Source organism: Montipora foliosa, chromosome 13 (assembly GCF_036669935.1).
Source record: "Montipora foliosa isolate CH-2021 chromosome 13, ASM3666993v2, whole genome shotgun sequence".
NCBI lineage: Eukaryota > Metazoa > Cnidaria > Anthozoa > Scleractinia > Acroporidae > Montipora > Montipora foliosa.
The window spans coordinates 27,233,714-27,247,603 of NC_090881.1; positions in this window are offsets into that span (position 1 = coordinate 27,233,714).

A 13,890-nucleotide genomic window follows, 5' to 3' on the forward strand; every position below is an offset into this window, starting at 1 on the left:
CTTTTGCTAGGCAAAGTTGAAAAACATTCTTGCTCGTATTTCCATCTAAGTGGCCAACTTGTTGCGCGCAGAATCTTGCATTTGTTGCAATATGTGTCAACATGCTACAGAGAGTAGAAGGAAGCTCTACTTTTGGCATTAAATTGATGCAATGGGACTTATGATTGGTTGTCGCTAATAAGCGCGGTATCATGGCAAATCGAAAACAAAAAACAGACATGCCTGACGGAGAAATAGGAATATCGTGTGCGAACGAAAGTGAAAATTTGTCAGCCGAAAATAAAGCCAGTCTTTATAAAGCTCTAGAGGTCTATCCCATTTCCACTGCTTGCGTTCGTTTTATTTTATTTATTTATTTATTTATTTTTATTTAGCGGAACCAAACGCCGTTCGCAAAGCCGGTGTGAGGGACAGGCCTCTATAGCTTTGTAGAGACTTGAGTTTATTTTCGTCGCTTATCAGCGACAACCAATCACAAGTGTCAATTACATCAATTTGTTGCCATGCAAAAGTAGAGCTTCCTTATACTCTCTGCAACATAGTGAAACGACTTGCAACAAATGCAGGATTTTGTTGAGCGACAAGTTGGCCACGTAGGTGGTAATACAAGCAACGAAGTTTTTCAACTTGCAAAGCAACAGTGTTGCACGACCATTTGACGGAAATTGTTTCCCGTAGTACTTGGACTTTATCGAATGGATGCTTCAACTGACATTGGGACAAAAGGCTCCTGGGCAGCACCCTAGAATTTTTTTCCTCAATCTATCATAATTCGTGTGTGAATAAGGGTTTTGGAATATCGGGTTTCAGATAATGTTTTTCCCTTAAGAACATTTCTTTATGTACGTCGGCTAAAGATTCTATTCAGCCTTCAGTAAAATATCTCAGCATTTATAACAGAGCAGTAAGTGTGGCGGACCGATTCTAAGCAACCTGTTTACCTTGTCCCCTATCAAACAAATTGCAATCAATCGGGTTAGTAATTGCACTCTAAGGGGCAATTAATTTCAAATGATGACTTGCAGTGCTATATTGTAAAACGTTTTAGAAGACCGGGAAAAATCACTGAGCAAATTAAAAAACATGGTTAATCTCTTAAGGTACAAGGGTTAAGACTGTCTGCCCAAGGTTTCTTTAACAGAAGTAAAGCGCCAAAACCAATTAGGATCAACAATTTGTAGACACGATTTTAATGCTGTTCAGGGCATAATCTCTAAAGGTGATGGTAACGGAGATTGCATTTTTATCGTTGAAGATCAAGAAGAAAAGGTTAAGGACTAGATAGCTTTCCTGTTTGTCACCGTTATTTTGTAACTCTCACAAAGGTATTTAACACAATTATAACAATTTGTTGAGAAACTGAAAATAGAGTTTTATAATTTTAAGCTATTTTAGTGGCTACCATGCGTTAAAGCTAATCTTTATTCTTTAGGGGTGTCTTTCGGAAAATCGTTCTTGTTCGCGTTCAGTGTTTTTAAAGAAACCCACGGAAACTGTAACTTTCACGTTCTTTTAAATAGACTTTTTTCGAATGCACGCCACGCACTTGGACACCACATTACAACTATTTAGAATTTCGAAAAAGTCTCGCACCTTTCGCTAGCTTAGTATACCTCCTTAGTGATACAGTGCAGTTTGTTTGAATTTCGGTTTTAACGCAAGGCCGGTCATATTCGGCGGGTTTCTTTAAAAACTACTCGAGTGAGAGCGATTTTCCGAAAGACAGCCCCGAAGATGTATCGTAAAGATATGAGATGGTGCTTTAAAAAAAAGGGGGTCTTTCTGTAATACTGGGCAGAACGTTTTTAATACAGAAATTGGTTTCCTTAACCTTCAAAGTGCCCTCTTATTTCAATTTTCTTTATTTCACAGAAATTAAGAACTCATCGCCATGGGATAACAAATAATTCAAAATATATAGATATATCTTTCCCTAAATCCATGTCTGAGTTTCATGGCTTGTACAAGTTGCATTAACTTGGCAGAACTTACTAGCATTTGTTCCATGCCTGTGTTCGTGAAAAGCATGGGTTCATCCCTGAGATGACACCACTGAATGCTTTGCTCCAATTTTGAAAATATTTACAACTGCAAAGTAGTCTGTGACGTCATCTCAGGCATGGACCCATGCGTGTCACTAGTCCATGGGACAAGTGGATGCCGGTAGCTGTTAGTAAGTTTTGTATCTCAGCAAAGAAAAACATTTGATGTCAGGGACCCTTTATGGTTTGTTCAAGTAATTTTGTTTAATAAGTAAACAATGTAGCTTGTTGTACATTGCAAAAAAAATGTTAGTTGATTGGATTGTAAAGGCCTGGCCAAATGCTCGCAACATTTTCAACGCAACATGTCGATGTTTATGTGCCACTGGCGCTTTGAAATAGCAAGTTGCCCTAGCGCGCATGCCCTAGTGCAACAATGTTGCGTGAACGTGGCCAAACGAGTAGAACATCATGTCGAAAATCATGTCACATCCAAAATGTTGCACTAAAAATTTGACCGTTTTCAAATTTGCAACATATTGCAACAGGTTGGCAAAACGTATCAAACATGTTGTGCCCAACAATGTTGCAAGATGTTGTCTTGAAATGTTGCGTGCGTTTGGCCAGGCCGTAAGACTGAAACTATCCTATTCGTGATCTTTAAGGTTGATTCTTCAGCCATTTCAGTAGTTTCAGTATGTTCCAGTAGTTTGGTCAAAGTAAACAGTGTAGCTTGTTGTACAATGCAAAAACTGTTAGACGAATATGTTTATCAATAATCATTAAAGGGCCTGGCAATCTGCGAGCCAGCGAGTCATGCGATCATGCGAGCCAAGTGAGTCTCGCTTTTAAGTCTAAGCACCCGTTTCAAGTAGCGCTGATAAACATTATCGAATTCTAAGCACCCATTTTAAAACGGTTAGATTTCAATAACTGTATGACTCACACGTTGACTCGCATGTCGATGCGCATGGCTCACTGGCTCGCAAATTGTCCTCACTCAATCGTTAAGGTTATTTTTTGGGCCCTTCACAGTCAAGCGACGTCACGTTTGACCAATTTGAACTGAGCATTCAAATCTGCGTGCCAGTTTTCCATTGCATGCATAGTTCCCTGATATATCGCAAATAGTCTTGTTATAAAATAAACTGGGTTTGACGAGTGAAAACTATTTCAAGCGCTTGATGAATTATTGTTCAGTTATTGTGAATTTTTTGTAAATCTTTTGAGATTCCATTCAAATCTCGGAATCTCCAATACTGGTCACGCGTGACATAGCTCGACGCTATTTCAGTAGTTTACAACAGTTGAAACCATGCAAGTTAAGGTTAAATACTAATTATGTAGCTCAGCTTCATGATTCCTTTACACTACGGAATAAAATTGTTCAGTTATGGTTTGTTTTTGTCAGTTTGCAACGACTTTTATGAGTACTTTGATGTTTGCTATTTTACTATCTTTGCAGGTTCATTTTGAATAAGGGTAGTATGAAAGGGAAGACCAAAAACCTTGAAAAAATTAATGAACTTCAGTTTGACTATCGAAATTTTTTTTATAGTATTCGGGAATGATACATTTGCGTGATTTGTGCTTTGTGCTAAGCGCAACTTAGGTTCTGTTTTGTTACGTTAGTGCGCAATGAATTTAGTTTTGTGTGATCATTGATTGTGTAACATTGTTTGGAACATTGTTGGGCAGTGTCACGTGCTGTTGTGAAACGGCTGGCCAAACGCGCAAGCATCTTGCAATAATGGGAGGGTCTATCGACGTTTTGTGCTCAGGATCCTAGTATCTTTGCACACCAACAACAACAGAGAGACTATAACAATACAGCATTGCAAAAGCGTCGAAAGTGTGATAACCATTACAGTAATTTAGTTAACAGGGTACAATATTCCGAGTATTGACCATATTCCGGAATAGGAATACATGGATCCTTCGTTTTTACGGAGATTCACATCAAAATCGTCAAACACTTGCTAAAATGCTCCTTAAACATACCTATCATCCTTGTTGCTTCAAAACGCCAGATAATAGGCCCATACCGTTTTAAATCATCACCGTTCATGTATTCTTCTTATTCTGGAACGCGCCCTGACATTTATCCAATATTCCATGAAGGGTCAAATCGATTTTGTCTCTCATTTCAAAGCATGATGAAATGAACACAATTAATTGAAGGTTAATGTAGTAATCATTAGAATTCATAAGCTGTGATATCAAATTTTCATTTAATAATTTTCGTATATCATCAATTTTTGATTGTTGCACGTCTCGTATTGAGGAATATCTCTTACAGTCTAGTAAAAGATGGGTTTCGTCCTCAATTTTACAAAAGGGAAGTACTTCATAATTTGTGTCCGCTGATATTAGCTTTTTCACAGTCACTACTTGCAGCGCATTTGAACTGATGAGCACGCAAAAGAGGTCAACTCGGAAATGGATTACAGCGGTTAATCATACGCGCCCCTCAACGACATTTTTTTCATATTTCAGAAATTGAGTTAGCAAAGATGCCTAGGTCAAACAATGTTGCAATGACGTGAACATCATGCAGAATTCAAAAATGAAATTAACGTCCCTGAGGAATTTTAACAGGGTTTAACTTTATCCGATACCATATAACAAGTTGTACCATCTTGCAACAAGGTGGCAAAAAATTAACCACATGATAATATGTTGAAATGAAATGTTAAATACATTTAACCGGGCCTTCATTGCATCCTTTCTTTGGTAATATTTGATTGTTACTTTGGTGAGTATTGTCTCCTATTGAAAAGTCAGGGTGCACTGTCTTAGTTTTTTCATTGTTGCAATACTAGCCAGTTGAGCCCGCGAGTGCACATTCAATACACTTTACTGTGTCTTTTGTTGTTTACTTGTACCTCAACAGTGCGCTCTACTTTTACTCCTAGGAGCTGGTTACGTCAGTGGGTGCTGTCTGGCTGGTTAAATTGGTGTTGAGTGTCTCTGTTTCGTTGTTGTTGTTGAAACTGTAGTGTGTAGTCTGTGTTTTGTATTTAGTCTGATCATAATACTGAGCGCTGTCCTTAGTTGTGTTTGCTTTTTAAGTCATTTGGCGCTGCCTTTAACAGTTTTCTTAGTTGTTATTTTACCACATGCCTTTTTTTAGTTGTGCTTGCTTGTGAGTTGGCGCTACACAGCATGCGTATTTGTTACTTTAGGTTTGCCTTTAATGTATCATGAAATGGTAGGTTTTACTGCTGCTTCCTACTTCTTTCTCACACGACTAATCAAAAGCTAACAATGTAAAACTGTCAGACGCTGTAGCGTGTGATTTCATCCGACATTTTTTGCCCTTTATGAGCTCTGGAACATTGAGTAGGACATTTTCTTGCAAGGTTACACATCAGTAAGAATTTACCTGTATGTCTGTCTACGTACTATAACCTTTGCTTGTGGCTGTCATTTTGGGGAACTCGTAAAATTAAACTCCAGGTTCTTTTACACTTGCTTAAAAGTTTGTATTACATGATGACTTTAACGTTACCAGTAATAACGCAAACGAAAGGAAAATCAAACTTTACTATCACTATAATTGCAATTATTGCAACAAAAAAAGGAAACAGTGGAAACAACGAAACTCCTGCATTAAGACATTAAAGGCCCACCTTCAACTGACGGGCATTGCGTGCCGTGGAACAATTGTCATCTATGAAAATCCCGTCAGGGCTGAGTTTCATCCAATCAGATGGCTAAGACAAGCATAACAAAAACAAAGGGTAGAAAAAACCTTTCGGTTGACGGTGGGCTTTTAACGGCCTTTGCTTGAAAATGTGAGTCTAAAATCAAATTCATAACATAATGTAAGTTACTTAAGTGCCCTTTTACAACGTTGCAATAGTGCCACAGTAAACGTGGTCTAAGTGCCCTATGTGACGAAAGTGCCTTATCCTACGTTGCAAAAGTGCCTGCATGTTGCTAAAATGCCCTATCCTACGTTGCAAAAGTGCCTGAATGTTGCTAAAGTGCCCTATTTTAGGTTGCAAAAGTGCCCTTCAATCTCTCTCTCTCTCTCTCTCTCTCTCTCTCTCTCTCTCTCTCTCTCTCTCTCTCTCTCTCACCCACCCACAGACACAATACGGACACAAACAAAAACAAAACAATTAAGATAAGTACACACACAATAAATAAAAGGGGGAGGGAGGATGAAGCTCTTGCACAGAAAGAGTTGGAAATCAAGCCTGGCATTCAGTCCCAAAATGTTATTCAAGAAGGGAGAATTGGGACATTTGTAACAAAGACGATGAGGAGAAATACAGTATCGTCACAGTTTCCAACAGCATGAGTTGAGCGTTGAGAAACTGGGCAGCCTCAAGGTTCCTGTTCACTCTCCACTTGAGGGAAAACTTAAATGGGAGGGGAGGGAGGAAAATACTGCATTCTAGAAGTTCAAAATGATATCAAAGGGTGAAAACAAATGTATATGAAATTCAGCAAGTCTAAGTTGCAGCATTTTAGGTTGATTAAGAAGGACAGATGGCACCAAGAGGCTTACTGACCAATCCATCAGAGGATATTTAACAGAGTTGCTTACACCTGTAGTCCTGTTGTTTTCCATAGAAATAAGAAGGATCCAGACTGGTCTTCTTTTTCATTTTGCCCATCCATAACAAACTGACGACTGTAGAGTGAGACTTGGAAGCGATATAAAGGGGCAAGGTTTATTCGCAGTTGGTAAAGATATATAGTGGTCGTTTAAAGCGCTGATAGCTGGGAGAGGTGGCAGTTGTGTGTACAATCAACAGACCTTTTTCACCGACACTGAAATTTACATATAAGCATTTGGGCAATAAAATTATTATTTCTTCATCCGCTACCGGATCTGGCGAATTACTCAATAGTGATTGTCGTGCGGTAAAGGCATAAAGTTCTTGTGAACAATGTTGTCAGATGGTGTCACTGCGGGACGGGAAAGAGAATGAGTTTGGATAGAGCATATGATAGATGATGGAATTAGAGACAAGTAGCTCGAACTCTGTTGATTCTCTTTACGCGGGTTGTATACAAAGTGTAAGGAAAAACCCGACAAAGCTACTGTCGCCTTTTGAATTGAAGCATGGATACTTACGCGGGGAAAGTGCTTCCAACGAAGCTTTTACAATGCAGATGCCGCGATGAGAAAAGTAGAGCGAAATGTGCCTTTGCGGATATCAAAATAAATTGAGCTCGATCGAATTGAGATTTTTAGAAAAAAAAAACATACACAAAGATAAAGATGGAGGCCCAGAGAGAAGGCAAAACCGAAGTAATATATTGACGACCGAAGCAAGGGATCAATGAGGTTTTCGGATCGGAACAGGATGAAATTTGGATCGCACTTGTTATCAGTGTAGATGATGATGATGCTGACGACGTCGACTTCGAACGATAACGACAACGACGACAATGAGGACAATGACGACGACGGTCATGATAATAATAACAGCAATAATTTTGTGTGAAGTGATGGTTGAATCATTGATGAAGATTCCAGGAGGAAAAAAAACAAAAATAAACCATAACGATGGAGGTACAAAGAGAGGATAAAACCGAAGAAATAAAAGTGTAGACGATGAGATGATCGGCTCGATCTTGCGTTTCTCCTCCCTGTATCGACTATGAAGGCTCTGTAGTAGATGATAATGATGATGATGATGATGCTAACGACGACAATGGCGACGATAATGATAATTATAGATATTACTTTTTGTGAAGTGGTGGTTAAAATATTAATGATGATTCACCGATAAAAATTGAGTAAACAAACGTAACGATAAAGGCATAAAGAGAGGACAAAACCGAAGTATAATGTTTGATGGTCGAAATATTGTTAAAGCAAGGAGCGAATGACGTTTTCGGATCGTAACAGGTTTAGATTTGGATCGAGCGTGTTCTCAGTGTCGATGATGATGATGATGACTTCGTCGGAACGATAACGACAACGACAACGATAATCATGATAATAATAATAATAATAATAATAATAATAATAATAATATTGTGAAGTGATGGTTAAAATGTTGATGAAGATTCACCGATAAAAATAGAGTAAACAAACGTAACGATGGAGACATAAAGAGAGGACAAAACCGAAGTATAACGTTTGATGGTCGAAATATTGATAAAGCAAGGAGCGAATGACGTTTTCGGATCGGAACAGGTTAAGATTTGGATCGAGCGTGTTATCAGTGTCGATGATAATGATGACGACTTCGGAACGATAACGACAACGACGATCATGATGATGATAATAATAATATTGTGAAGTGATGGTTAAAATATTGATGAAGATTCACCGATAAAACTTGAGTAAACAAAGGTAATGATGGAGGCATAAAGAGAGGACAAAACCGAAGTATAACGTTTGATGGTCGAAATATTGATAAAGCAAAGAGCGAATGACGTTTTCGGGTCGGAACAGGTTAAGATTTGGATCGAGCGTGTTATCAGTGTCGATGATGATGATGATGACGACTTCGAAACGATAACGACAACGACGATCATAATGATGATAACAATAATATTGTGAAGTGATGGTTCAATTATCGATGAAGATTCACATAGAAAAAATAAATAAACAAACGTAACGACCGAGGCATAAAAAGAGGACAAAACCGGAGTAATGTTTGATGGTTGAAATATTGATGAAGCAAAGAGCGAATGACATTTTTCGCATCGGAGCAGGTCGATATTTTGATCGAACAGTGTAGATGATGAGATGTGTAGATAATGAGATGATCGGCTCTTGCGTTTCTCGTCCGTGTATCGATTATGAAGGCTCTGAAGTTTATGATGATAATGATGACGACGACTTCGAAACGATAACGACAACCACGACAATGGCGGCGATGATTATAGTAAATACTTTGTGTGAAGTGGTGGTTGAAATATTGATGAAGATTCACAGAGAAAAATAAATAAACAAACATGACGATGGAGGTCCAAAGAGAGGACAAAAACAGAAGTAATGTTTGATGGTTGACATATTGACGACCCAAAGAGCGAATGACGTTTGTGGATCGGAACAGGGTGGGATTTGGATCGAATGTGTTATCAGTGTAGATGATGATGATGATGATGATGATGATGAAGACTTTAAATGATACCGACGACGACGATAATAATAATGATAATAATAATAATAATAATAATAATATTAGTAATAGTAATAATTTTGTGTGAAGTGATGGTTGAATTCTTGATAAATATTCACAGAGAAATAAATAAATAAATAAACAAGCGTAACGATGGAAGACAAAACCAAGTAATCTTCGAGTGGTGGAAATATTGATGAAGCAAGTGGCGAATGACGAACGTTTCGGATCGGAACAGGTCGATATCTGGATCAAAAAGTGAACATGATCAGATGTGTTGATAATGAGATGATGGTGGATAGTAAAGTGAATGTGATGAGACGAGCGGCTCTTGAGTTTCTTGTCTGTGTATCAATTATGAAGGCTCTTTAGTAGATGATGATGATGATGATGATGATGATGACGACGAAGCTGATGATGATGATTACAGTAATTACTTCAAGTGAAGCTATGATCCTCGCAGTTATGAACGCAATTTTTGCAATTGCGTAGAAATTGCGTAGAGAAGCCTGAAAACTTGATGAAGGTTTACGGAGAAAAATAAGTTAAAATAACCATGGAGGTTCAAATAGAATACAAAGCAGTGAGTGGATGACGTTTTCGGATCGTGGTAGCAGGTCGAGATTTGTATCGAACTTTCGTCCTTGTATCGACTATGAAGGCTTTGTCGTAAGTAGCTGGCAACCCACTGTTTATTTCAAGACGTAGTGATGATAAACTCAAACAAAAATTTAGCTCACGGCAGCGATGATGATGAAGATGGTGGCGATGATTATTATGATCACCAAAAAACGATAAGGACGATGAATATGATGAATATGATGATGATGATGATGATGATGATGATAATGACAATAACTATTTGTGTGACAAAATGGTTGCGGGAGTAAAAGGGCTTACCTGAAAAAGGAGGGACTGTGTGGAAAGGAAATCATCGCATATTGTTCTTGTTGCAAGACAAATTGTCAGGAATCTTGCTTGGGAGAAGATCTACTTGTATGTGTGCAAGTGTTAATCAGATAAAGGAGGAGATAAAAAGATAATAAAATCAGAGGAGAAAGGCAACATCCGGCAATCGGGTCGCTTAATATTCATTCAGATTAAAGAAAGGCTCACTCGAAGGATTGCGGGAGCGAAAAAAGACCGCATGAAGACTGGGATGAACAAAGTATGTAGAGACAGAGTTACTGAATGGATAAGAGACAAACTTTAAAGAGGGTTTTGAAGCAAAGCCATAAGTAAGCTCGAAGGTAAGTAGAGAAGATCAGATATTTTGAGAAAAAGGCGTTTTACCTGTTGATGTTAACACCCAAATTAGGAACCAACCTATAGAAATCTGTGAGGTACTGATTTTTCCAGGATAACGAAGAACAACAGGACGAAAAGGAAGACAAAGTATAACATGAGGTGAAAATGATGTGAAGCAACATGAAATATGCGGCTTGGATCCAGACACAAAATGAGAATTGAGGGACACGAAGGCACATAAAAACAGAAGTGAAACGGGAATGGATAATTTTCGGCAAGGAAAATACAATAGATGCAGCATGGACGAATCAGAATCATTTAGTAAACACTTACACTTGATTGAAAAACATCATAGTTAGAAATAAAGGAAATAAAGGATGAAAAGTATAAAAAAGGAACGCGAGAATAAAATCGGAAGAAAGGAACTGAACACGAAAGACAAAAGGTACAACAAAGGGTGGTTGATTCTTTCAATTAACTGGTGAATACGAGCAAAAGGGAAAAGAGACATGAAATTCAGTACAGAAACATAACTCTGTCAAGGGTTAATCCAGATGGCTCAAGGAGTGAGGAAAGCAGTTAATCAAGTTGAGCAAAGGCACAAAATTTAACAGGCACCCTAAAAGAGGAAAAATGCAACATTAACCCAAAGTCCGTGAAAAATAAATGTCTGCACACATTAGGGAAGGACATTTCACTCATGAATTGTTTCTCGGGGAGTAATCCATGCAGTTTTCTTCTCGTCTTGCAGGTACGTTTCTACTTTGTGTAACTTCTGCGCAAGAATTTTCTTCCATTGAAACTTCTTTGTATTTGGCAAAAATTGGTCCGTTTGTTCTCTTAGCATGTTTCGTCGGTTACTTCCTAGGACGGGTTTCTTGTAACTCATCAGTCTTGCTTTAAATACAGCTTGCTTCCGAATTCCGCCTTTGTCATTTCCGTTTGTGAAGTAATGTTCAATATTACCAAATCTTAGTCTTGTCTGCATTTTCTTTCGCTCCGCCTTGTTATCGCCCAGAGAAGCAATAATGAATTCTTTTGGGGATGTCTTCAGCTTCCACTCGCATTCTTGCTGGTGGACTCTTTGGGCTTCTCTTTTCTTAACTCTAGCTTACTTAAAGTCTTAAATAGTCAATAACTATAATGCAACTGACCGTGCGTGACCAGCCCATGAAACAGCCAGTGTTTCATGAGCCCCCGCACCATTTCCTTAACTTTACTTTATATTACATGGATTATTTTGCAAGCTAAATGAGTGATCTTGAAGAAAAGATGTAGGCTTGTTAAATTCCGACGATCTTGTTCTCATTTGTCACTTAAGATACTGTATCCATTTTTTTTTTTCTTCTTCTTCTTCTTCTTCTTCTTCTTCTTCTTTTTCTTCTTCTCTACCTCTTTGCCTCGGATATTCTTCATTTAATCCCTCCCTGTCCTATGAGCATTGTTTCTTGATATTTCTTGTTTATAGTTGTTTCGTGCGGTATTGTCCGTGCCATCCTCAATTTGGATTCTTTCTTGTTTTCAAGATTTCTTACTCTTGATTTCTTGTGGTTTTCTGTCTTTTCTTGCTTTGACTTTGCCAGGGGGACTAAGTGATACCTCGGAACGAGAGAGAGAAAAAGAAACACAAGGGGACGAATGAACGAGTTGAATATCTAAAAGTCATGTTTTATCAAGAATAAGCATAGCTGAAGAGAGTTTGTGTAAGCAATGGTAAAAACATCAAAAGGAAAATTCAAAGAAGCAACCGAAACAGCTCAGAATAAGAAATTTCTCTAGCTCCCGCAATACCTTCAGTGGAAATATGGAATAATTCAAAGACTGGACGCGAACGAAGTCCGAACGAGAATGGACAAAGATATGAAGAGACAGAAAAGAGAATTTTTACCAATCTGCTTTTCCAGAGATGTCAGTGTGATCTTCATTGACGACGATGAATTCTCCGCCTTATTTATCTTCGCCAAGAACTCTTATTCTTCTGTCCTTTTAAACTTGTTAATAGAGCTTTAAGATCATAAAAATCCGTGTGCATGAGAGGTCACCACGCTAACACAACAAAAAAACTCCTTGAGCTCCTCAGAAAAAAACAATAGAAAATAGGGAAGAAAGTTTTAAGGGAGTTGAATAGATCGCGAGAACATTCTTCTGTGTTTTTAAATTGGCTGCGCTTATCTTCGTTAGTGTTTTTTCTTTTTCTGTCTTCCTTTCTTCTTAGTTTTTCTTCATTCATTGTCCTCAATAATTTCTTTATCCTCGCTCTACTTCGTTTTTCTTCGCATTATGGTTTTCTACGTTCAACGTCATTGCTTCGTTGCTTCCGCCTTCTTAGACTGGTGTGGATCTTGCCGGTTTATTTTTACTTCAATGTTTTTAGTTCCACGCGAATCTTTTACTTTTATCTTGGTTCCTCTGAGTTTTTGTGTTTGCTTCTTTTCTTTTTTTCTTCGTTCTTTGATCGTTCTACGTCGGGACAGTTCTTTCTTCAGCTTCTTCTTCATTTTCTTCATATTCGCTTAGTTTTCACACTTAATTCTCGTGCGTAAGCTCTTCATTTTCCGATGTCTTCTTTTCTTGAAGGATATCTTCAGCATCAGCTGTTTTTATTCTATTATTGATAATTTCTGTCCTTATTGAAATGCTCACGAACAGTTCTTTGGCAAGGAATGTTAGTCATCCCGAAAACTAGCACCGCTTAACAAAACCATACGTAGTTCTTAAATTAACTTTATTAACCTTAAATCAAATAATGTTCAGTTTAAACTAATTTCTATTTAAGATTATGTTAACATTGCAAGCGACCAGCCCATCTGACAAACATCAAATGAACTCCCGCGAAACTTTAGAAGTACTCCTTAATTATATAAATTAGAGTTTACCCACCCCTCCCACCCAATACACCCACCCCGGGGAAAAGAAAGTGTAGTAAAAAACTCAAAAGACTCTATCTATCAGCTTAGGAGAATACTATGAGAAGCTTTGAGCCTATAAGCCATGAGCCTACAACACCGGACAGAAGTAGAAAATCAATAGTAAAACTATCATTACACGAAGTTGAAGGAAAAAAACTATAAAAATGTCGGTTCTAGAAAAATGTGCCTTCTAAAAGTGACAGAAGTTAGCACTGAGAAAAAGGCTATGTGCCTAAAACACCGGATGCAAAATTCGTTGATCGAAGAAAAAGCCGACTCTATATATCGCGCAGTACACCGAAATATACCGAAAAAACAGTTCGTCGATCCGTGAAAAAAACTCCTCATGCATGTCGGAAGCAAACATCTGTCGATCCATGGAGAAAAAAAAGAGGACTCGATATGCACCTCGCCAAAAATGTCCGTAGATCCGGGAAAAAAGGACGACTCCACATGCAGTTCACAAGAAAAAGTTCGTCGATCCATGAAGAAAAAGATGACTCGATATGCACCTCGCAAAAAAGTACGTCGATCCATGAAAAAAGTATCGTAGTCATTGGGCGTAGCGCGTGACATTCAGCCTCATGCTGAATTTGAACCCCGTCCCATCTCTCTCTTCCCATAGAGAAAGCCTGGTTTCAAGGTTTTCTTGAA